General features: G+C 38.8%; 1 protein-coding gene across 2 annotated transcripts in view; it reads left to right on the top strand.

Annotated features, from left to right (window-relative positions):
* ADAMTSL1 (ADAMTS like 1) overlaps nucleotides 1–22,875 on the top strand; it is a 1,025,773-nt gene that overhangs the window by 415,654 nt on the left and 587,244 nt on the right. The gene's annotated exons all lie outside the window — the stretch shown is intronic.

The raw sequence follows: 22,875 nt of genomic DNA, 5'->3' as shown, positions 1-22,875 counted from the left end.
ATATCTAGGGAAAAGGGTGGGAGCCCTATAAAATTTTCATGGTTTTATATTTTAAGTGGGTGTATTACGTATAAATAGATATGCTGGTTCTGAAGTTCTTCAAAAACAAGTAGCAGGAAAAACTGCATGCCCCATGCTGTCACATATGATGAGTTTTACTCTCTCTTGCTATCTTTTTTGATAAGTACCAGTCCAGTTTTTCTTTTTCAGAAAAAAAATAAATAAATAAATTGCTGCAATATGGACATTCAGCATGAGCAGAGTTTGCTGAGGACTACCTATTTGTAAGTAAAGTTACTTTAAATTAGAGCCTATACTGTTATTTCCATAAGCAAAGCTGAAAGGCATTATATGCTCTGGCCCATTGGAATACCTGAGTTCAGCATGACTCTATCAGGAGGCTGCTGGCAGAGTGAAAAGAGCATAAGCTTAGGAACCAGACAGACCTGAATTTAAAATCCCAACTCTGGCACTGACGAGTTGCACGGGCTTAGCTAATACCAGAGTCTCTTTCATCATCTGTGAAGGTGTGAGGAATACAATGGGATTGTGTGCATAAGCAGCCCACTGTAGTTGGCACCTAGCAGAAGCTCAATGATGCATTATTTTCCCATACCTTCCTTTCTCTTTTCCATCTCAGAATATAATTATTTGTGGACAGAATGCCAGGAAATTTATATCAAACATTATCTAGCAAGGAAGGGATCTGTTTACTAAGGATTTTTCATGGCTTCAGGTGTGATTTATTTTTTTACTGTTGCCATCTATTTATAACATGCTATTCTTACAAAGATGACTTGAGACAGCTTTCCAAATAAGACAATTGCTGTAAGCTTGTAAAAATGATAGTAGAGAGAAAATATAAGGAACCAGGGACAAAATATTCTAACCTAGTTACTGTAACGGAGTATAATTTTTGGCCAAGGAAAATTCCTTGGAAATTTCCATTCTACGTAGCTTTCATTATAAGAAAAAACAAAGACAACAATTCATCAGAGGAGACAGTTTTGCCTGGTATTCAAAAAAAGTTCTTATTGGGGTAATTTTATTGGGACTATTTAGAGGCACTGTTGCTTTTAATATGACGGGTGATATTCTTAACTCATACCCTTAGGACTCCAACTCCAGGTTAGTCCTGACCAAGCCAGCAGGATATACACAGGATCTGGGCAGATCCTAGATTGGAGGTCTTCACTCTAAGAATCAACTAACTTCATAACCAACCCAGGGAAGACGCTGGTAGGGTGGAGATTTCCTAGGCTTTGAAGTGAAACCAACCTAGGTTCAAACCCGGATCTGTAACCTACTCTCCCTTGAAGCCTTAGGCAAGCTGACTTAAGCTCTCAAATCATTCTAAAAAAAGAAAAAGGAGGGGGGATAAAGACACCCACTTCTTAGAGTGTTCGTGGGCATTTCATGAAATAAAATATAAGGAAAGGGAGGGGAACGTGCCTAAACAGTCTGTCTCTGGTCCCAGGAGTGCCGTGGCGTTCATTTTCTAAGCACAGTACAAATGTGTATTGTAAAGCCCTGACTTAGGCTCCATGCAGTCTTTTGCTGGAGATCCCTCAGGAAAGATGCTTGTGAGCTCTCACCTCCTTCACAAATGCTTGTACACGTGTACACACACACACACGTACACACACAAGCACGCACAGATTTAGTCCTTGTGTATTACTTTGTGAATCATAAAAAAATTATACAGAAAATTATTTCTCTCCTGCTTGTTTAAAGTGCTGCTATTTCTACTTTAATTCTGAAATTACCTCGTGAGCTAGTTTGTAAATTTGAAGTTCTTAGTCCTAATAGTGGTATTATCCAGACAGTATTTTCTTTTTTTTAACATTTAACATACTTACGAATCATTTTCTAAATAAGCCAATTCATCTAGCTGATTTTTGCCTTTCTTCCAAATTTATATGGTAGACAGAATAATCTTTAACAAATTAGAGTCTGTTATCAATTTAGGTCACGAGGCTGAGGCTTGGAAAAAACAGAAATCCAATAGAATTAAATTACTTCCCTCTGATTTATTTTTAATTTATTCTCCTTTATTCTTATTTAAAGCTACCACTGCTAAGTGTTCTCTTCTCCAGTTCTCTATTCAGAATATTTTCTATTGTTCCATTACCCAAGACAAATCCGCATGCACATAACCATCTATAGTTCTCAAAGAATTATTTATATATAATATATAATAAAAGCTCTTGATAATTTAGATCCCTTAAGCTGACTGTTGAATAATACATTGTGAAATATGTCAGCATCTCAATGTAATGACAATCAAAGGGCCGATTGCCATAACAGACCTATGGAAAAAGGAAATATTCATCTTATCCATAGGGCTCCAATTCAAACGGGAAAGGGGCCTCATATCTACATGTTTGTCTTTTGTATTGAAAATGTTCCTGAAGTTGTTGGCTTAAGACAAGCTACTACAGCACAGTGAAAATATCCTAAGCAGGTATTAAACTCTTTTTTTTCTCTGGTTCTATATTTACTAATAATGTACTACTGGCCATTGATTAGTTCCAAACTGGGAAGGCAGTGTTTTCCAGTCTTCATAATGGAGTTGCCACATTTTATAATCTATACAGAGGTCTTCTGTGGTTTTGGTGAATGCAACCAAATTTTCTGAGCATAGATGACCCCAAAATAAGGAGAGCAGATTCTGTTCCCCCTTCTAGGTACTTCATACATTGTAAGGCCCAATTCAAGACAATCTTACTCTTCACTATCACCATTATATAACCTCATAGCTTTCCCATTTTAGAATCATGTATTCCAAAAACAAACCTTCAAAAATGAAAATCTGAACTATTGTTGCCACATCTATATGAATTGATATTAAAAGTATATCAATACTGTTAGACTTTCAAAGTATTTGGAGTTACTACCGTATTTTAAAAGTTTATTTTTAGTACCTTCAGACTTTCATAAAGTAATAGGACAGTTTAAGATTTGAAGGCTTGCTGAATTGAATTGGGGAAGTTATTGAAATTTTTCCACAAAGAGAAAAGAAAATTCAGGTGCCCTGATTTTAGCATCTGTAGGAATGACTTAATTGACTATAGATGTGTAGTCCATAGGGGAGAGTAACCAACCTGGCATTAGTGGGAGGGACTCTGAAGCAAGTCTCTAAGGCATAGTCTCATACGAGTAAACAAGTTCAGGTTTTATTACACTGCATATAGCCCAATTACCTGGAATTTAACAATTTACCTAAACTTTATACCAAAACGTATGCCGTAGAGTTTAAATAAATTCTAGCGATGTGCCTAAAGAGTTTGTGTTCCAGGTAGCTGGACCTAGCAAAAAACTTAGAGTTGCCTTGGGAAAGGTATTTTTGTCTGTAAGACAGGCTATAGGAAACTTTAAGCTGCTTGGAAGGATTAATGATGACCTTGAAAGATTTTGCTTTTAGGAGGAAGTCGTAATTTCACGTTCACATTTTTTTTTTTTTTACCATAGGCACCAATTTTTCTACCCAAAGACCTAGCAGCCTTGTGCACTGATGAAAAGATCTAAGATGAAATTTTTTTTAATGGTCTGGATATTTGAAGTTACTCAATAAAGATACTTACATATTTCAAATTTTTTTTAAGTAATAAAATTGCTCTAGAGTTGCCAGTGTAAAAGTGTATAATATTCAAGAAGTTATCTGCATGGCTGACTATTTAAAAGCAGAACCATGTGGTTGATATCAAATTCTGCACACGATGCAGTCTTATATTTTTTATTTATTTATTTTACTGACGTATAGTTGATTTCCAATATTGTGTTGGTTTCAGGTGTACAGCAGAGTGATTCAGTTATATCTGTATATATGTATGTATCTGTAGTCTTTTTAAAAATGTTATTCCATTATCGTTTATTACAAGATACTGAATATAGTTCCCTGTGCTATACAGTGATTCAGTTTTTTATGTGGTAGAATTTTTAATTTTTAATGTAGCCTGAGATCTATCTTCATAGATAGGTGAAGTCATTTGACCGTACTTGCAGTAAATATTGGACCAGATTTGCCTACTTCAAACTGTAAAGACACTCAAGGTTTTTTTCTGTGGTGTTACAAGAAGCTTTATATTTTTACCTTTTGAGGTTAGGTGAGGCTTTTCCAACACCACTAATTTTTTGGCTTTATTCTGGTTTTCTGGTTGCTTTTTTCTCATCTTATTGACAGATACCTTTTTCTTTGCTCATTTCTGACATTTCTCACATTCTGTTATATGCTACCTTCTCTTCTCACTGTGTACACCTGGGTCAGTTTTATCAAGGCTTTAAATATTATCTATGTGCTTATTATTCTTGAATCTATATATTTAACCCAGATATTGATCCTGAATTACAAATCCAAACTCAAATCCAACTTTGAGGCATGTTCACATCCCAAGCTGGACTCATAGTCTTCTCTTACCTTTTTAAACCCTCTTCCTCTTCCTTTTGTTTCCTATAACCCAAGTGTTCACCAAGTTCTGTCAAATCTACTTACCTGTCTCAAATCTGTCTACTTTTTTCTCCATATCCACTGCCTCTGCTGTCATTAACCCAGACCAGACTCCCACCATCTCTCAAATGACTAACCACTAGTCTCCTAACCTGTCTGCTGTGCTTATGGTCTATTCCAACACTGCAGTCAGGATAATCTGTCTGAAATACAAAATTGACCATTTCAGTTCCTATTTAGGTAAAATTTCATTCTATCATACTTTCCCCCTTGCTCCCAAGCCCAATCCTGTTCCCATTCCCTCCATTCCTATGGAAGTCTTTTTACTCCAGTATAGATACATAGGTCTAGTCTCCAATGTAAAGGAGAGAGAAGGTAAGGCACAGGCCCAGTGAAATTACAAGTTAATTACAACCTGGGAAAATTAGAATTTTTTTCTTTGATCTTCCTTTGCACAGTTTTTATAACTGTTCAGGCAGTTCATAGATCATTTCCTTTAATTCTTATTTCATGACTTTTATGTTGGTTTAGTAAGTTTCAGACACTATTCACATGTATCACCTCAAATGGTAGTAACCATTTGGGCTATAGAAATGGCAAAGAAGAATCAGATTAGTATGGTACAAGGGACCATGAGGAGGATCCATTAGTTTTTGTAGCTCATCTCATTTTAGCTGCATCTCTCTACTTTAGATATTCATATTAGAAAACACCATCACTTTTTACTTAAATTATATGTATATACTTTTTTTTTTTTTTTGCGGTATGCGGGCCTCTCACTGTTGTGGCCTCTCCCGTTGCGGAGCACAGGCTCCGGACGCGCAGGCTCAGCGGCCATGGCTCACCGGCCCAGCCGGTCCGCGGCATGTGGGATCTTCCCGTACTGAGGCACGAACCCGCGTCCCGAACCCACGTCCCCTGCATCGGCAGGCGGACCCTCAACCACTGCGCCACCAGGGAAGCCCAAAATTATATGTCTATACTTTAAACTTTTAGACTTTACCTTTTAACCTTTAAACCTGATTATGGTTTAGTAAGATATTTTGTGGGGTAAGGAGGTGGCAAACAGGGCCACTCCTGCCTAACTGTTCTCTTTCCCAAGTGATTGTACATGTTTGGAGAAGTTGAGACCTTTGAAAATGTGTGTCCTGAATGTTTTTTTCCAGAGCCTTCATTTGCATTAAGTTAAAATACTTAAAATTGGCTCAAGCCTTGACATACAGAAAGTCCAGGACTGAGAAAGGCAGAGCTCAGGATTTTCTACTCCCAGTACTGTATCTAATATCGACTGAGGACCATATCTCTTCCTGTCCTGAGCTGAAAAGGAACTGGATTCAAGGAAGATTCCATCCCAAGCTCCTTATCTCTTAACTTTTCACTGCCATCAAGCCCTAGCTTATCAATACTTCCCTTAATAAGGCCACTGGAGTACAGGTAACAAGCTACACTTTCAATTTAATGGGAGTGAACATAATTCTCACTAGACTGAATGTTTTTTATTTTTCTTTTTTTAAAGTTTCTTCTTTAATATGTATATCAGCTAAGTGGACGGTTTTGTAGGTCTCATGGATTTTAGTTCTCTTTTAGGAAAGCTTCCCCCCTCTTAAATCTTTAAAGAATGTTTCTGCCCCCTTTCATTTTTCAAACCTGATCTTAAACCTTACTTCTTTGCTTTCCTTCTCCCTCTCTTCTTTGCATGTTAATATCTATAAATGAAGTTCCCGTTCCTCCATCTGAGCCTAGCAGAGATCAAGGAAGTGAGTCTCAATTAGAAGCACTCATCCAGCAGGAGCCAGCTTGGCTTTAAATCAACCTTTCTTGGTAAACCAAGAGAATATATAATAATCCTGATTGATTACTCCCGAAGAATATATTGGTGTCATTGGTATTCGGTGCAATGAAACTAAGATAGTCCTTAATTCTAAATCCTCCCTTGGATTTTTATCTTCTTACATGTCTCTGCCACAGGTAAACCGTTGGGCTAAAGAAGGAGGAGATGAAAGTTTATTTTTAAGCTTTTTACAGTAGTAAATAGGTAACACCATCTGAGATCCTTAAGCTTCTTAGAATTTGTCTTAGAAGATGTAAAAAACTGTGATACAGGGCTTCCCTGGTGGTGCAGTGGTTGAGAGTCCGCCTGCCGATGCAGGGGACATGGGTTCGTGCCCCGGTCCGGGAAGATCCCACATGCTGCGGAGCAGCTAGGCCCATGAGCCATGGCTGGGCCTGCGCGTCCGGAGCCTGTGCTCTGCAACGGGAGAGGCCACAGCAGTGAGAGGCCCGCGTACCGCAAAAACAAACAAACAAACAAAAACTCGCAATTCTCACATTGTGTTTCTTTTTTGACAAAGCGACAGAGAGGCATGGACATATATACACTACCAAGCGTAAGGTAGATAGCTAGTGGGAAGCAGCCGCATAGCACAGGGAGATCAGCTCGGTGCTTTGTGACCCCCTGGAGGGGTGGGATAGGGAGGGTGGGAGGGAGGGAGACGCAAGAGGGAAGAGATATGGGAACATATGTATGTGTATAACTGATTCACTTTGTTATAAAGCAGAAACTAACACACCATTGTAAAGCAATTATACTCCAATAAAGATGTAAAAAAAAAAATTTAAACATTTTAGTTCTGTTAACTGAAAGCCATAAAAGCAAAAAAAAAAAAAAAAAAAAACCTCTGATACATTTGATCTAGCCCAGGATCCCTGGGCGTTTATGTTTGAAAAAAATCCATTTATTGAGCCCTTGACTCTAGTGCAGGTACTCCAAACTCAGTGTGTTACTAAAACCTCATTACCTCTGAAGATTGTAATAGGCATACTTGCTCTCTTGGGAAACAAGGTTCATAATTCCTTGTAAGAAAGTCTCTCTTGAAGTCCAGTAGAATGTCTCTTGCTGGAATCCAACTTTATGTCTTCATCTTTAGTACAGAGTACTAAACCGTCCATTTTTTCCCCAGAATTACTTCATCTATTTCAAGGAAACATTGAATAGTCTTAAAGAATGTCTATGCAATCTAGAACCTACTCTCCTTGTCGTGAGTGTGGAAAATGTCTTAATCACTGAAATTTCGGATTCCCCCCCAAGTGCTGAAATTCTTTTAACCAAAATACCTTAAGCTCCAGTTGAGTTATTTTTCATTTATTCCCTGCTTCCTTCTCATAATAACTCTTTAGATCCTCAAAGGGCTAATCTAACTTTTCCTGACTTTTGCTCTTTGTAACATTTTAATTATTTCTATTGACATCTTCGGAACCAAGTCTACATGTGTCTTTTAAACTTGGAACCTTTTAAGTGCATAATATACACGTGAGATTCACAAATAGGTTTTGTTGGTAATAATGATAGAAGAAACTTTGTCATTCCACACAAAAGGAACCCATCCTGAGTACTTGGGGTGATGGGGAATGGGGAGTTGAAGCCCAGAGTTCCCTTTGGCCATTAACACTGATACAGAAATAACAAGTTACAATCCTAGAGAAGGGGTAAGTGGATCCACAAGGCTGGGTAAATGAACAACAGTGATGTAGGGGTGGGAACGACACGAATAGCAGCAGGTGCCAAGTCTGACCACATCACATACTTGAAAACTAACGTCTAAGACTTGATCTGAGTTCAGAGCCCAGGGGGTTCGGGAGGGAGCTCAGCAGGAGAGTTTGGAAACTCTCTAGTCATTCTGATGGAGCCATTTAAGCAGAGTTCTCTGGAGGGCCTCTTCTGAGGCCTGGTGGAGATGTCTCTACTAGACTCAAAGGCATGGTCCTGGCTTCTGACAGATATGATGAAAGTAGTCAGGTGACTCAGGCCTTCCTCTTCCATCCTTTGGAGTCGAGTCTGATCACCCACAGACAGTGCAGTACTTTCCTCATGAATGACTTCACTCTGACCTAGTTCTCCCTGTGGATTCAGGTCCCTGTCAAGAGTATTCACAGGTCAGACAGCATATTGACTGCTGCCTAAATCAGGAAGACACACAAGTTAATGAACGTGCATCTCAGAGGTGAGAGGAGCTGCTTCCGTGGCAGCTACCGTTGGGTTCCACTTTGCAGGTTCCATTGTCACTACACAGAACCCTGAGCTGCAGAATTGGCCCCTGACCATCCTTAAACCCAAGTGGCAGGTGAGACCCCAAGTCAGTGATGAGGAAAAGAGTAAGGAGACCCATCCAAGTACAATATGTCCAGCAAAATTACCCAGAATACAAAAAAAAGAAAAAAAAAACCCACAATAAAAAACAACAACAAAAAAAACCAACACAAACAAGGCAGGGACTTCAGACTACTAGGTGGCAGTCGGCCTGGCCCTCCCACTTTCCTCCTATTGTAGCTGTCTTCTCCTGCCCCATTCCCAGATTCCAATCCCTTCCAATCTATTGCTCCCCTCTGGCCCTTTAAGACTGAACATCCATTCGTCTTCTACTTCTTGGAGGTTCTTATTTATTTGAACTAATATAACAAACACATCTGTAGTTGTTATGTTACCGTGTGCCACATACTGATCTAAGCACTTTACAAATCTTAAGTCCTGCATTTAAGAAGCAGTCCTATTGTCACTTCACTTTATAGATGAGCTTGTCCCCATTTGTGGTTCTCCATGTTCCTGGACATTGTATACGGATAGCCTGTTGAGGACCTGGAGTGTCAACATTACCAGTACTCAAGCAGTGGCTCCCTCAGAGCAAGGTTGGACGGTGACCATTGTGTGGCAGCAAAAGAACTGGAGCTTTTGGAGCAGGATCCTCTGGGTTCCATCCCAGGCCTGCCACTTACTAGCTGAGTGTCTTTAAGCCATTTAGAGTTCTCTCATCTGTAAAATGGGAATCGTATTGACCTGAGAAGGCTTTGGGAGGTTAGAGATCACACGGGGAACGCTCTAGCACAGCGCCTGGAACAGATAGCATTTAGGAAATGGTAGCTACTGTTATTCGCTCAGATTCAGCTAGGTGTGTAGAAAAAGTCCCGCTGGATTAAATGCACCCAGCAGAAAGTTTAGAAATGAAAGTGACCTTAGATGTTGGCGAGAGGGATTCCCTCCTTTTTGAAAGAGGAAACCGAAGCCTGGAAAACTTTAGATTTTCTTGAAGTCATCTAGCTAATTAAAAAGAGGACAGGGAAAGAACTGAGGCTACCTGGTTCCTACCTGAGTCTTTCTCCACCGTCACACCTTGCTACTGCTGATGTACTGAGGGACTCAAGCCGACAGTGACAGAGCTGGAGACTGGAGATGATCTGTCAGGGCCTGTGGGCCCAGGCACGTTCTTCTACCTCCATTCATTTTCCGGTAGGTAGAAGTAACTCCTCATCTCAGACCTCTCCCTCTCCCTTCAGGATCCTAGAATAAGAATGCCATTGTTCAGAGGCAAACAGGCCGAGCCCTTTCTGCAGCAGCCTGCTTTTCAGCTGCAGTGGTTTTTTGACTCAATTCTTCCCAGCTTTGTAGAGGGTCATCTTGTGTGAAACAGAAACACACTCCAGTCTCTTCTGCCTTTTCCGTCATATATATAAGTGGTTACCCCTCTCTTCTAAAGAGACAATAGGGTACATTCAATAGAACATATTACTTGAGTTTATATCATACTTATTCTATTCTGATGATTTAGAGATTGAAATTTCCTTCTTAGAGACATGAAAATATTCCTGGGTGTGGGGCTGAAGTTGAACTATTTGATGTCTCTGGTAGCAGGAATTTGGTTGCGGTAATATTGTTACCATATGGATGGATGCGTAACTATTGAAAACTGGGATGAGAATTCCAGGGCAGTTTTACTGGGACCACCAAGATGATGAATGACATATTTGATTCTAAAGAACTAAAGCGAAGTAGAATTTCACATTTGAAATTGGAGTTATCATGTCAAAATGAAAACCTTATTATAAATAAAAGTACATATATGCATAGGAACAAAGCCTCTTTAACTCTGGGAAGGATCTATGTGACAATATTGTTAGGATGTTTCAGAATTATTTTAAAAAACAATGAATCAGCATGGCTGTCACTGTCATTTTTTCCTTTCTTCCTCTGTAATGTAGCAGTGCTCTTTTTCCTCCACTAAATGAAAGTCGGTTGGCCCTGCCTTGAAATGTTGAACTATCTGGGGGTTTTCAGGCCTCTTTTGCTCATGATATCTATCACTGAGGCCACTGATTGGTGAGCTGGATCCACTATTCTCTGAGTAGCTTTTTGTTTCAAGCCCTGCTTTGTTTTAACTTAGGTGTTGAATGCAGCCTCAAAGGTAGGCAAGCAGACATGCAGAGGCAGATGTGGGCACATTCCCAGAAGTTCAGTGCCAAGGGCCTTGTGTTTCTTAACAGAGGTGACTTGGAAAGACTCCAAAAACAAGATGAAAAATACAAAGTTGAATTTAGTTAAAGGGAAGGAGAAAGGAAAGCATTGAAAGCTTGAGTCCCGTTAACATGAAAAGTTGAGTTCTGGCTTTTAAAAGCTTCCTTCCAAAACAGACCTGTGTTAGTTTAATCTCTGGCCAGTTGTAGATTTAAATTGAGCTTCTCACACTTATTAACCTTTTTAGGAGTGAAAATGGCCATTGTGGCTAATAGGGAACTGATTTTCTGTTTATAATGGACTTTGACTTACTCGGATGGTTAAAACAGAGACCATTGTTATTTTATTAATGGGTCCCTAGCTGAACAGATTGGGAGCAGAGCACAGTGATTAGGACCTGCACACGGAGTCAGTCAGACCTGAACACACTCCCAGCACTGCCACTTGGGAACTTAGGATGGCGGGCACATTGCTTAATACCTCTAAGGCAACCTCACTGACATCATCTGTAAAATGGGAATGTTTTTGTAACATTTAAGTGAGCAGATGCATGTAAAGTATAATGCTTGCTACATAGCAAACAAATTCTCTGTGTCATGGACACATTAAGTTGCATATCCTTAGAAAGATCTGGAAATCGTATCAAGAGATTATTTCATTTTACGCTTGAAAAACTGAGATAAAAGAGGATGCCTCTCCTGGTATCATGTGACCCAAAAGCTGCAGAGCCAAGGCGAGAACCCAGGTCCTTGTCTTCTCTCCATCCAAGCCACTCTGTATAAAGCTATAAGCCTATTTTTAATGTAATTATTATAAAATAATTATTTTACAGCTGTAAAGCTATAAGCCTATTTTAATGTAATTACTATAAAATAATTATTTTATAGCTATATAAAATTCACAATATTATAGCTGTGATTATTATCACAGCTCTGTAAAAGAATAACCATCTTATTAAGCAAGTATTGTTTGCCAGTCATTCTACTAAATCCTTACATCTATTATCTCATTTAATCCTTGTAATGTCCTTGTTTGGTAAGTACTACTATTGTACCTATTTTCCACTGTTGAGGATAGCTAAGCACAGAGAGTTTAAATAATTTGCTAAAGTCCTACATTTACCAGTGGCAGAGGCAGGGTTTAAATGCAGGAAGTATGTCTCTGGAATCAGCCCTCTTAACCAGCATGCTGACTGTGTTTGACAGTCGTCCTAAGTAAATGAGACACACATGATTAATGGCTCTTATCTCCATAGGCAACTTGAAAAACAATGAGAGCACGTCACGAAAGAACTTTAAACTTGGACAGCCACATCCTGTTCATCACAGTTTATGGATTTATTTAAACGAGTGCCCAGAGGATACAGGTAGCTATAGCTGACAAAGAACATCATAAGTTCAGTTGTCAGAAGCTCTGTATTCAGATCCCACCTCTCTGTCTTTCTAGAAGGCTGAACTTGTGTCCTTAACCCTGGCTGAGCCTTGGTTACCTATTTTGTTAAGTGAGAAGGGTGACCCTCCAGTATTTTTGCCTGGATTTAGTAAGGTGTAAATGCAACTCCCTGGTGCATAAGAGGTCCCCAAAGGAGGCCTCTGTCTTAGAGGAAAGTGGAGAGTGATGATTTGGTACACTTTTCTAGTTTCTTCTACCAGTTTCAGAAAAATCAAACCCAGCAACACATTTACCCGTTTCCTTCAGGTTGGAATATATTTGTGGTACAATTCAGTTATTCCTGGGTCAGCCTGCCCTGGGGCACAGATCCTGCAGAGAACTGCAGACCTTGAGCCACTCGCGGGGCTGACTTAAAGGGGAGAGTGGCTGCCCACAGCCTCCTCAGTGCATTTAGCTTTCACAAGGACACTGGGCCCAAATGTAATCTGAGGGAAGCTTTCTAACTTCCTTTGAGCCTAGACCTCTGAAGACAAAAAAAGCCCACTGCACGTGCTATAGCAACCTATGGCAACCTGGGCCCCAGCACAGCCCAAATGGAAAAGACCTCCAAGGAGTTGGAAGAGAGGAGCAGATTTGAAAAGAGTTTTAACTAGTGTGGTAAATGGTCCATCACACACTCCTAGTTTATTTTGATACATCCCCACCTGGTCCCCAGGTGTGTAAGAACCACAGAACACTGTTCATGCTGCTGCTGGGGACCAGACCTGCGCAGTGGGAGCCAGGCTGCCCACCTTGGAACAATATGGCTTTATTCTTTCAGGTGCCTGAAGAGAGGTCTGCTACTGTGAAAGACAAGGGAAGGGAGGGGAGGGAAGGGAGGGGAGAGAAGAGGATGGGAGGGGGGAGGGGAGGGAGGGAGGGAGGGGGGAAGGAAGAGAAGGGAAGGGAAGAAATTGTACACTTTGAGGAATTTGGTCCCAGTGAAAAACATCAGAAAGTAGGAAGAAATCCCATTAAGAAAATGCAAAGCCATCTCTTCCCCCCTGCCTCCCCACCAGCCTGCACCCCAGCCTGAAATAAATGTCAAGGTAAATTGGTTGCCTATTGAGAAAGGAGAGGAACAGGGAGAAAACTTATTTCTTCAAAAACCCAGGAGTTTAAGTCTAGAAATACAAGACAGTTGCCAGAACGGAAAGTTGGGAGTGTTCTTGATTCCACATATGGGTTTGTAGAAATAAAGAAAGCTCTGGAGAGTTTGTTTTGGCGTTAATTATCTTACACTGGAAATCATCATAACAAAATGGTAAATTCTGGAATTTCCACTTTTCCTTCACCTGAAGAGGATATATGTTTTATTTTGGCCAGACAGAGATGTCACATTATTAGAGACATGAGTGAATTGGAGGGAACAGTTTTCCACCTCACTCTTTTGTGGAATTGGCAGGAAAACTATGAATCTCAAGGCAAAATGCAGTCTGTGATAGTCTCAACATTTTCTATAAGGAGAAAAGGTGGTGAGAACTTCATAGAATTTTGTCTGAGGAGCCTTGGAAGAGCACCATACTGTATGTGTGTATATATGAAATTAAATTTCTTGTATGTGCCTTTTAGCAATAGAGAAACAAGTTGTATCTCGCGTGGGATGGGACTTCTTAGTCCATTTGTATCCTCATTACCTTGAAATAACTAAATTGAAAAAAGACATTAAATAATAAGCAGCCTGCCTAAACACAGAATGAAACAAATGCCTTGCATCTAGATTAATAAGGTGATGCAAGACACTACATCACCTGGCAGAGGAAGATTTAAAGCAGGTCAGGTTCCTTGGGAGGACAAAAAAGTAACTTTCAAGCTGAAAGACCAAAAAAAAAAAATCTATGTGTGGTCCAAGCCTCTTCTTTTTTTTTAAAAAAAAAAAAGTTTGCCAAAGGTGCTTAAGCTGCATGGTAATGGTTTTCATAACGTTTTAATGATTTGCCTGCAGGGCTTGCTGAGTCATATCTTTGACTAGAGGAGGAACACATAAATAAGAACGCGTTTTTATCATTAGTGTTTGAGTCTAAGAGTATCGGGAAATGTGATGAGAGAAGGTCCACTTAATACCTGTTCTCAAGCAGGGGCAAGGGAGTGTTGGCATGTAATAGCACATTATACTTTTTAAATATAATTACAAATACTTAGTAAGTTTAGACCGAAAGGGGAAAGAAGTCTGGCTGAAACGGAGGTCAGACCTCCCGGAAAGCTTAAACTTGACCTTCCTCCTTATCAGCTCCTTCTAGTTCTAGACTTGCCATGGATATACTGGATCAGACTTATTTCATCTGTGGCTCAGTTAAATCCTCTGAAGAAGAACAGTTTCTGTATTAATTGTGATTAAAAATATGTGTGCTGATCTTCCTGACACCACATTCTTTAAAGCGACCAATGTAGTGTAGGGTAACTTTGTCACAAGAAAATTAGAGCAATTTTTTAGAGAAAAAAAATTTATGTAAATATTCTTTTATATTTCACTTGGCAGTTAGGGAGAGATAATGTTTTCAAATATCAAGGATGACCTAGTTGTTTAATTATAATCACTCTGTATTTTGTAGCTCCTTTGAGAGCTATGAAAAGTAATAGATGGGATTTCTTGTCCTAGCACCTGTGTACTTGGTAAGGTTTAACAACTTTTTTTCTTATTATTATGGTAAGAACACTTAACATGAGATCTATTCTTATAACAACTTTTGAACAATAATGTATAAAACGTTACTGTTGTCTATAGGTACACTGTCGAACGGCAGACCTTTAAAACGTATTCATCTTGCCTAACTGAAACTTGCTGCTGGTTGATTAGTAACTCCTCACTCCCCCCTCCCGCAGCCCCTGGCAACCACCATTCCACTCTTTGAGTCTACGAATTTGGCTTAGTTATCTCATGTAAGTGGCATCATGCCGTCTTTGTGTGACTGACTTATTTTACTTAGCATTGTGTCCTTAAAGTTTACCCGTGTTGTTGGTTATTGCAGAATTTTCTTCTTTTTTTTTTGCGGTACGCGGGCCTCTCACTGTTGTGGCCTCTCCCCCCATTGCTGAGCACAGGCTCCGGACACGCAGGCTCAGCGGCCATGGCTCACGGGCCCAGCTGCTCTGCGGCAGGTGGGATCTTCCCAGACCGGGGCACGAACCCGCGTCCCCTGCATCGGCAGGCAGACTCTCAACCACTGCGCCACCAGGGAAGCCCGAATTTTCTTCATTTTTAAGGCTGAATAGTAAATATTCCATTTTGTGTGTGTGTATGTATATAGATATACATGTAACATTTTCTTTATCCATTCATATGTCTGTGGACATTTAAGTTGTTTCTACATCTTGGCTATTGTGAATAGAACTGCAATGAACATGGGAGTGCTAGTATCTCTTCAAGATCTTGATTTCAGTTCTTTTAGATAAATACCCAGGAGTGGAATTGCTGGATCACATGGCAGTTTATTCTTAATTTTTTTGAGGAAGCGCCGTACAGTTTTCCACAGCAGTTGCACCATTTTGCATTCCCACCAACAGTGTGCAAGGGTTCCAGTTTCTCCACATCCTCGCCAACACTTGTGTTGTGCTTTTTGATAATAGACGTCCTGACAGGTGTGAGATGATATTGTGGTTTTGATTTGCACTTCTGATGATTAGTGACATTGAGCATCTTTTCATATACCCATTGGCCATTTGTATGTCTTCTTTGGAGAAATGTCTAATCAAGTTCTTTGTCCATCTTTAAGCAGTTTATTAGTATTTTTGTTGTTGAGTTATAGGAGTTCCTTATATGTTTTAGAGATTTAAATATATTTTATAAAATATTATACAATAAAATAAATTTTGGAAATTAAAACCCTCATAAGATATATGGTTTGCAAATACTTTCTCCCATTCCATAGGTTAACTCTATACTCTGTTGATTGTTGCCCATGCTGTGCAGAAGTTTTTTAGTTTGCTGTAATCCCACTTATTTTTTCTTGCTGTATTGCTTGTACTTTTGGTGACAGACCCGTGAAATCATTGCCAAGACCAGTGTCAGGAAACTTTCCCCCTGTTTTTTCTTCTAGGAGTTTTATAGTTTCAGGTCTCATGTTTAAGTCTTTAATCCATTTGGAGTTGATTTTTGTGTGTGATGTAAGAAAAGGGTCCAGTTTCTTCTTTTTGCATGTGAATATCCAGTTTTCCCACAACCATTTGGTAAAGAAACTAACCTTTTCAATAATTACTTTAAACGTAAATAGATTAAACTCTTCAATCAAATGATATAGAGTGGCTGAATGGATAAGAAAACAAGACCAAAATACTTTCTTTCTTTCATCTCAAGTTTTAAACCTATAAAATATATTTATTCTTTCTTTTAAATTCTTATTTAAAAATACAGTTATATTTTCTATGTTATTATCTTTAGTGCATCTTTGAGTAGAGAGACAAATAGCATACTATAGAGACTGATGTTAACAGCAATTTCTTTTAATATTATAAGAAGTGTTTGGAAGAGGACATGCACAGTGAAATTTACAAGATTGCAGATATTACGATGTAGGAGAAATGGTTCAGAGGTAGATACTGTAAGATTTTGAAATGCTTTATAAATACTCTATGGGGACATTGTTCTAGTTCTTCCTTCTACCCATCTCCCAGATCAATATCCAGAGAGCACATGCCAAGTCAGGTGATTTCCTCATCTGCTCTACCCTGTTATGGACCTCATCACATGGTATATAACTGGTACAGTGTCTGCCTTCCTTTTGGACTGTCAGCTTTTTCAGGTTAGGGATTATGTTTAAATTTTTTCTGTATCCCAGTACTTAGGATAACTTCCTAAGTGTTTGTGTCCCTCTGCCTTTGTACTCTGGTAATATATTATTCTATTTGCCAACCACATCTAAAAATGTACTCCGTATCAAGCAGTTTCAATGGATTCCCTATAGGAAGCCATCAAAAGTTTTAATTTTCTTTTTGATTAGTAATATATGCACAGGGTACAAAATATAAAAGTAACAAAGGGTAAATAGGAAAAAATGTCAGCTTCCACCCTATTCCCCAGTCACCTAATTTCCCTAGCAGGATACAACCTCCGTTGGATATCTTATTTCTTATGACTATCTCCCAGAGATATTCTATATATACCAAAGCAAATATATACATTTGCTAGGCTATGACCAAGCCCACCATTGGCCCTTAATGCAGTGAGAAATAAAATATGGCAGGCTGAAAATTCTGTACATGGTAGTAGTATAGACCCTTGAGTGTTAGCATGATGTGTCCACCAGGCACTCCCAGAAAAGTAAGTCCTCCATTCTGGGTTCCTCTGATGCAGTCATATCTCACTCCATGTAGCCATCCTTGACCACATAATAATATCAGGCATGCCTGTAATAAGGGAACAGGGAGACACCAAGGAACTCAATTCACTTTTACTCTTATCTCATGGATATCCTTTGCAGGGCTTCTTTATCTCACATGTAAAAATAGTAGTAGCAGTACAGTGGTTAATAGTATCTGGCTCTTGGATTGTACCAGACATGGCTCCAAGTATGTACTTTTTCTTCACTCATTTAAACTAAAGTAAAATCAGCCTTAATCCTGAACTTGTATTCTTTCTCTTCAGTGACCAAACCTGGAGCAGATCTAAAGGCCTAACATACCTTGGTGTGAGGAATTTACCTCCAAGTGAACAGGATTGATAGCTTTATATAAGTTTTAGGTAAATTCACGGACATCCCCAATTGTTTATTGAGGATAAGGAGATGTTTCTTAGCTTAATCCACCAAATTAGGTTAGGATGAAATGGGCAAACATTCCCTTGGTCATAAAGCTATCACTGATCTGACTTTGGATTCAAATATTTCATGGGTTAAATTTAGCTACTAACGACAGCCTTAAAATTCTTATATTGCTTCATTGGGGGCAACTGAAAGTATAGCCATGGCTTCTATTTTCACAGGTTATAAGACATAAACCAGTGGTTGCCATCTTTGTGTGTGTGTGTGTGTGTGTGTGTGTGTGTGTGTACATGTGTGTGTACGAATAAAATTCAATCGCCTTTTCCTCCGAAATCAGAATAGCCTTATTATTTCTCCTGATTATAAAAGTAATATATGCCTATTGCAGAAAAACTTAGAAGATGTGATCAAATATAAAGAAATATTGGAAAAGAGTCATAATGTAACCTCACAAAGATAGAATTCACTGCTAATAGTTTAGTGTATATCCTTCCAGACTTTTTTCTATACCTGTATATAACTATAAATATTTCTCTTTTTTGCTAGAATAGGATCATATTCTACACAGTTTTCCTTCCACAATAAATAAATCATGCACATCTGTTCCTGTTATAAATAAATATCTACATCACCTTTTAAAATAGTTGTATAGGGTTCCCTGGTATGGATATACCATAGTTTAACTAACAAATCCTCTACTGATACACTTTTAGATATAGAGGTTTTGATAATACAAATAAATAATTAGTATACATACATCTTTATCCATATCTCTGGTTATTTTATATACACTTGGTTGTTAGGTTCTTCAACAACTACTAACCACAGATTCCATAAGTAAATTTATGTCTTCTTATGGAGAAATATTTCAGACACTTTGCTGCTATGATCAATAGACCCTTCTTTTTTATTTTAAATGAGAATTCATTTCTCCTGACACAGTCATCGGTGTATTGTAGATTCAGTGTTTCATTATTCCTCTCTCCATTTTTAAAGAGGAATAGGAAGGATAAAAAGTGATATTAGTGCTAAGAGGAGGCAATACAGATGTAGGAGGTGGGAAGTGGCGTGTGTCTAACGTGGTTATGGGTTTTAAGTAGATATTTAGACTATGGAAAGAGACAAAGTACCTTGACATTGCCCCACTATCCCTGCTGGGTTCCATGGAGCTCCAGGAGGACTGAGTTTGGAAATCCCTGGTTTAGAGGTCAGGCCTGGGAGACCCTCACTGATGAGGCCTCTGGATCCTCTGTTTCACCTCTTTGGGATTGCTTCTTTCTTTGTAATGTCGTAGCACTTTGCCATCTTTCTCAGGTAGTGTCATAAAAATGAACCAAACACCAGTCATTTGAAAATCCTTAAACGTCTAGAAGCAATTTTTAATGGTAGAAAGGTGTAATGTAAAGTACATTCTTTAATTTTTATGAACAGGTTAATCAAATGACTAAGGATTTCTCAATATGTGTATTTTAGGAGTGCCAGTAGAACATTAAGCTGGCTTGAAAACTGGAGGTGGTGTTTTCATCCATCTCATTTGTCATTCCATAGCAAGAAAAATTCCTAGTGTCATAAAATCTCTTTTCAAATGTAAACGAGAGTATGTTTCTAAAGCTATGTTGATATATTTTTGTAGTACAATATCCAAAACTCCATTTTATTTTAGACCAGTCTATGAACATTCTGAAAAAGGGGACGTGTCCCTGAGCTTATTCAGTAAATGTTAGAGTTTCCACTGTCAGCTCACCTTGTAGCACCAGACTTTAAAAGGGTTGCTTGGATCAGGCTTAATTTCTTTGATTTTCCCTGACTATGCTAAGTAATGAGTCTTACTAAAAAAAATTATATTATCTCTACCCTAAAATTTTCATGCATCTACTCAATATCTATTTCCCTTGAAAAAAATCTTCCATATTCTGCTTTGCACTCCTTTTAGAAAGTGTTAAAATGAATCAGTGAAGTTGACATGTATCAGGAGGTAAGGAATAAGCTCTATCTTCAGAGAGATAAGGTAGCAGGAGTGGATCTGAGAGGGTGAAGAATTTACTACAAGCTACTAATTGGCCTCATAGAAAAGGAAAAGATCTGTATCCCATTAATTTCTGTTCCAAAAATCATAAAAGTTTTCAGATACTAGACACATTGCAGACATCTGTGCTGAGTTCTACTTTGACTTTAAAAATCCACCACCCCCAGCACAGCTTGCCCTGGGGATTCTTGCAACAGTTTCTTAGTAACGTTTACATGGAGCTCTTTGAACAGGTATTAAACAATGTTATCAAAGCTGAGGGACTTTAAATTTGTCATTGTCCCATCTCCCCAGGCTATATATGTGTCAGCCACACCAGGGCATTTTTCTCTGCAAATTTACAATAAGGTATTGAGTGTATGAAATGTATAAGGGGATACGTTTTAATAGAAAGGGCCCCAGAGTATATGTCCTAATCAGAAATCTCACCTTTGGATGCTCTTGACTGAAAATATAAGCAGGGCCACCAGACGGATGTTTTTTTTCTTGTTTTTTTCCCAGTTAATTCGGAAGAATCCTGTTGGAAAAAACTGAAAGTTTTGATTAAGACTTTAATTAAAAATATGTTAAGATCCACCATTGGTAACTTCTTTGGTAGAGGTAATATTAACAAACTCCAGTTTACTTGAACAGAAAATTGAAAAAGCATAAGGATTGAGTTCCCATGCCCATATCCATGGATTCCCAGAGAGCAAGTAGTTCTAGATCAGGGTTTTTCTAATCCAAGAATATCTAAAATGCTTCCTAGAGTTCTTTGGGGTATTTTGTAACCAGAGATTAGCTTTAAGTGTTCCTGTGACATTCCTCATTTTTTCACTATTTCAAGTTTCCATAAGGATAACATTTCAGAATCTGAATCTAATTCTCTTTCTTCATCTGAATTTTATCCTTCAGTTATGTATTTTTTCCTAAGTAGAGTCAAATATAATGCCAAAAGCACAATTGTATAAGTATTGCCAGCTCCAAGGTAGAATATGTATTTCATTTGTTTTTCCATAACCTCGAATAGGAAAACATGAAAATGAAGAAGAGTTCTCATTCATTGCGATCTTGAAATCTTCATCTCTAAGTTTGTTATTTTACTAGAATGATCGTGCTATCCTACTCCCTACCCACCCCGCCGCGCCCCACCCCCGCCATAATGGATTAGACTCCAAAGAAGAATATATTTTACTTCATTGTTGCTCAGTCTAAAGCTCCTTCTCACAGTGTTTTCCAAGGGATAGAATAGTGAATGAGAGTATTAGGCTTTGGACTAAATAGACCTAAAGAGATCAAATCTTCCCTCTTCCATTTACTAGACATACGACCTTAGTCATATCAGTTAGGCAGTTTTCTCATCTGTACAGTAAGGTTACCAGTAGCCCATTTGGGTTGTTGTGAGAATCAAATGAGAAATATATGAGGCACGTTACAGTGCTTGGCGTACGGAAGAGCTTAATGAATGCTAGTTAACCTCAGAACTGTTTTTCCTACGTGTTGAAGAATAGAATATGGAGGAAATGATAGTTGGCTTCAATGGGCTTCCCGTTCCTTGTTCCCTCCATGGGAAAGTCAGGACCACTTCTTGGTAGTTTTTTAATAGAGATAAAATTCACATAAAACTCACCATGATAGGTGTAAAGTTCAGTAGTTCTTAGTATATTCAAAATGTTGCATAACCATCACCACTACTTCCAAAGCATTTTCATCACCCCAAAAGAAACCCTATAACCGTTAAGCAGTCCCTCTCAAGTCCTCCCCTCCCCCTATCCCCTGGCAACTACTGATCTGCTTTCTGTCTCTGTGGGTTTGCCTAGTCTGAACATTTCGTATAAGTGGAATCACATAATACACGGCTTTTAGTGTCTAGCTTCTTTCATGCAGCATAATGATTTCAAGGTTATCCATGTTATACGATATATCATATACTTCATTCCATTTTATGCCTGAATAATACTCCCTTGTATGCATATACTACATTTGTTTCTCCATCATTTGATGGACATTTGAGTTGTTTCCTTGTCTGACTATTATGACTAATGCTGCCGTGAACATCCGTGTGTAAGTTTTGTGTGAACATGTTTTCAATTAGAATCATTAATAATTTGATTCCCAATAGCATGTGTTAAGTAGTAGAGATTGTTGTCACTGTCTAAAGCAGACTTTTAGAGTCACGGCGGGGGCGGCGGGTGTAGTTATTAAATTTCTGTGACTTAAGGAAATTTGATCCCTCTCCCTGTTTTTAGAGTACATGTCACAATCAGTTATACTGCCATGCTCTTAACCAATAAACTTTGGTAAATTTCAACTCAATCGTTATTTCATTTTCATAATACTGTATACAATTATATGGTACACACACAAACACATACATGCACCCACTGGGCTGCAGTGACTTTTCTAGTACAAATTAAGGCTCGTCCTGGACTCAGATATTCAGGAGTTTTGTATGTGAAAATATCTCCTTCCCTTCGCGTGGGACCTTCCTGATTCCTCGTCCCCCAGCTCTTCCATTCCTCTGCACCCAGAATCCGATGCTGTTCTGAGGATGTTTGGCCTACCGTAATCTTTGATGAACAGTTATGTGATTAAATCATTCACTGGTGATTTATTTTTCAACAATGTGCTTTTTTCCCCCCCTAGAGATAGTTCCACATTAAAGAACAAAGAGTAAGGACAATGTTTACTAGTAATGGTATTTTACTCACCAGAGAGATACTTGAATCAGGATCCTTGCCAGCGTTCACAGCTTTTCATCAGGGAGCTGACTACACACTTTGCTTTCTTATTCACCAGAATTGTGTTTTCATGTCTTTTTCTATCTTCTCTGTGCATTCAGCCATTTAGATCATGTACGATATGGATTAAGCGGAATTCATACTATTTTTAATCTAACGGTGTTTCCCATTAAAGTATTGGCATTATACCAAAAGTCTCCACCCAGCAGTGTTAATATCCACCCCCTACCACACACGCGTGTGCGCACACACACACAAACACACACATGCGC

Source organism: Orcinus orca, chromosome 6 (genome assembly GCF_937001465.1).
Source record: "Orcinus orca chromosome 6, mOrcOrc1.1, whole genome shotgun sequence".
NCBI classification, from domain to species: domain Eukaryota; kingdom Metazoa; phylum Chordata; class Mammalia; order Artiodactyla; family Delphinidae; genus Orcinus; species Orcinus orca.
The sequence above is the reverse complement of the archived record's forward strand: the minus strand, read 5'-3'. Positions and strand labels throughout refer to the sequence as shown.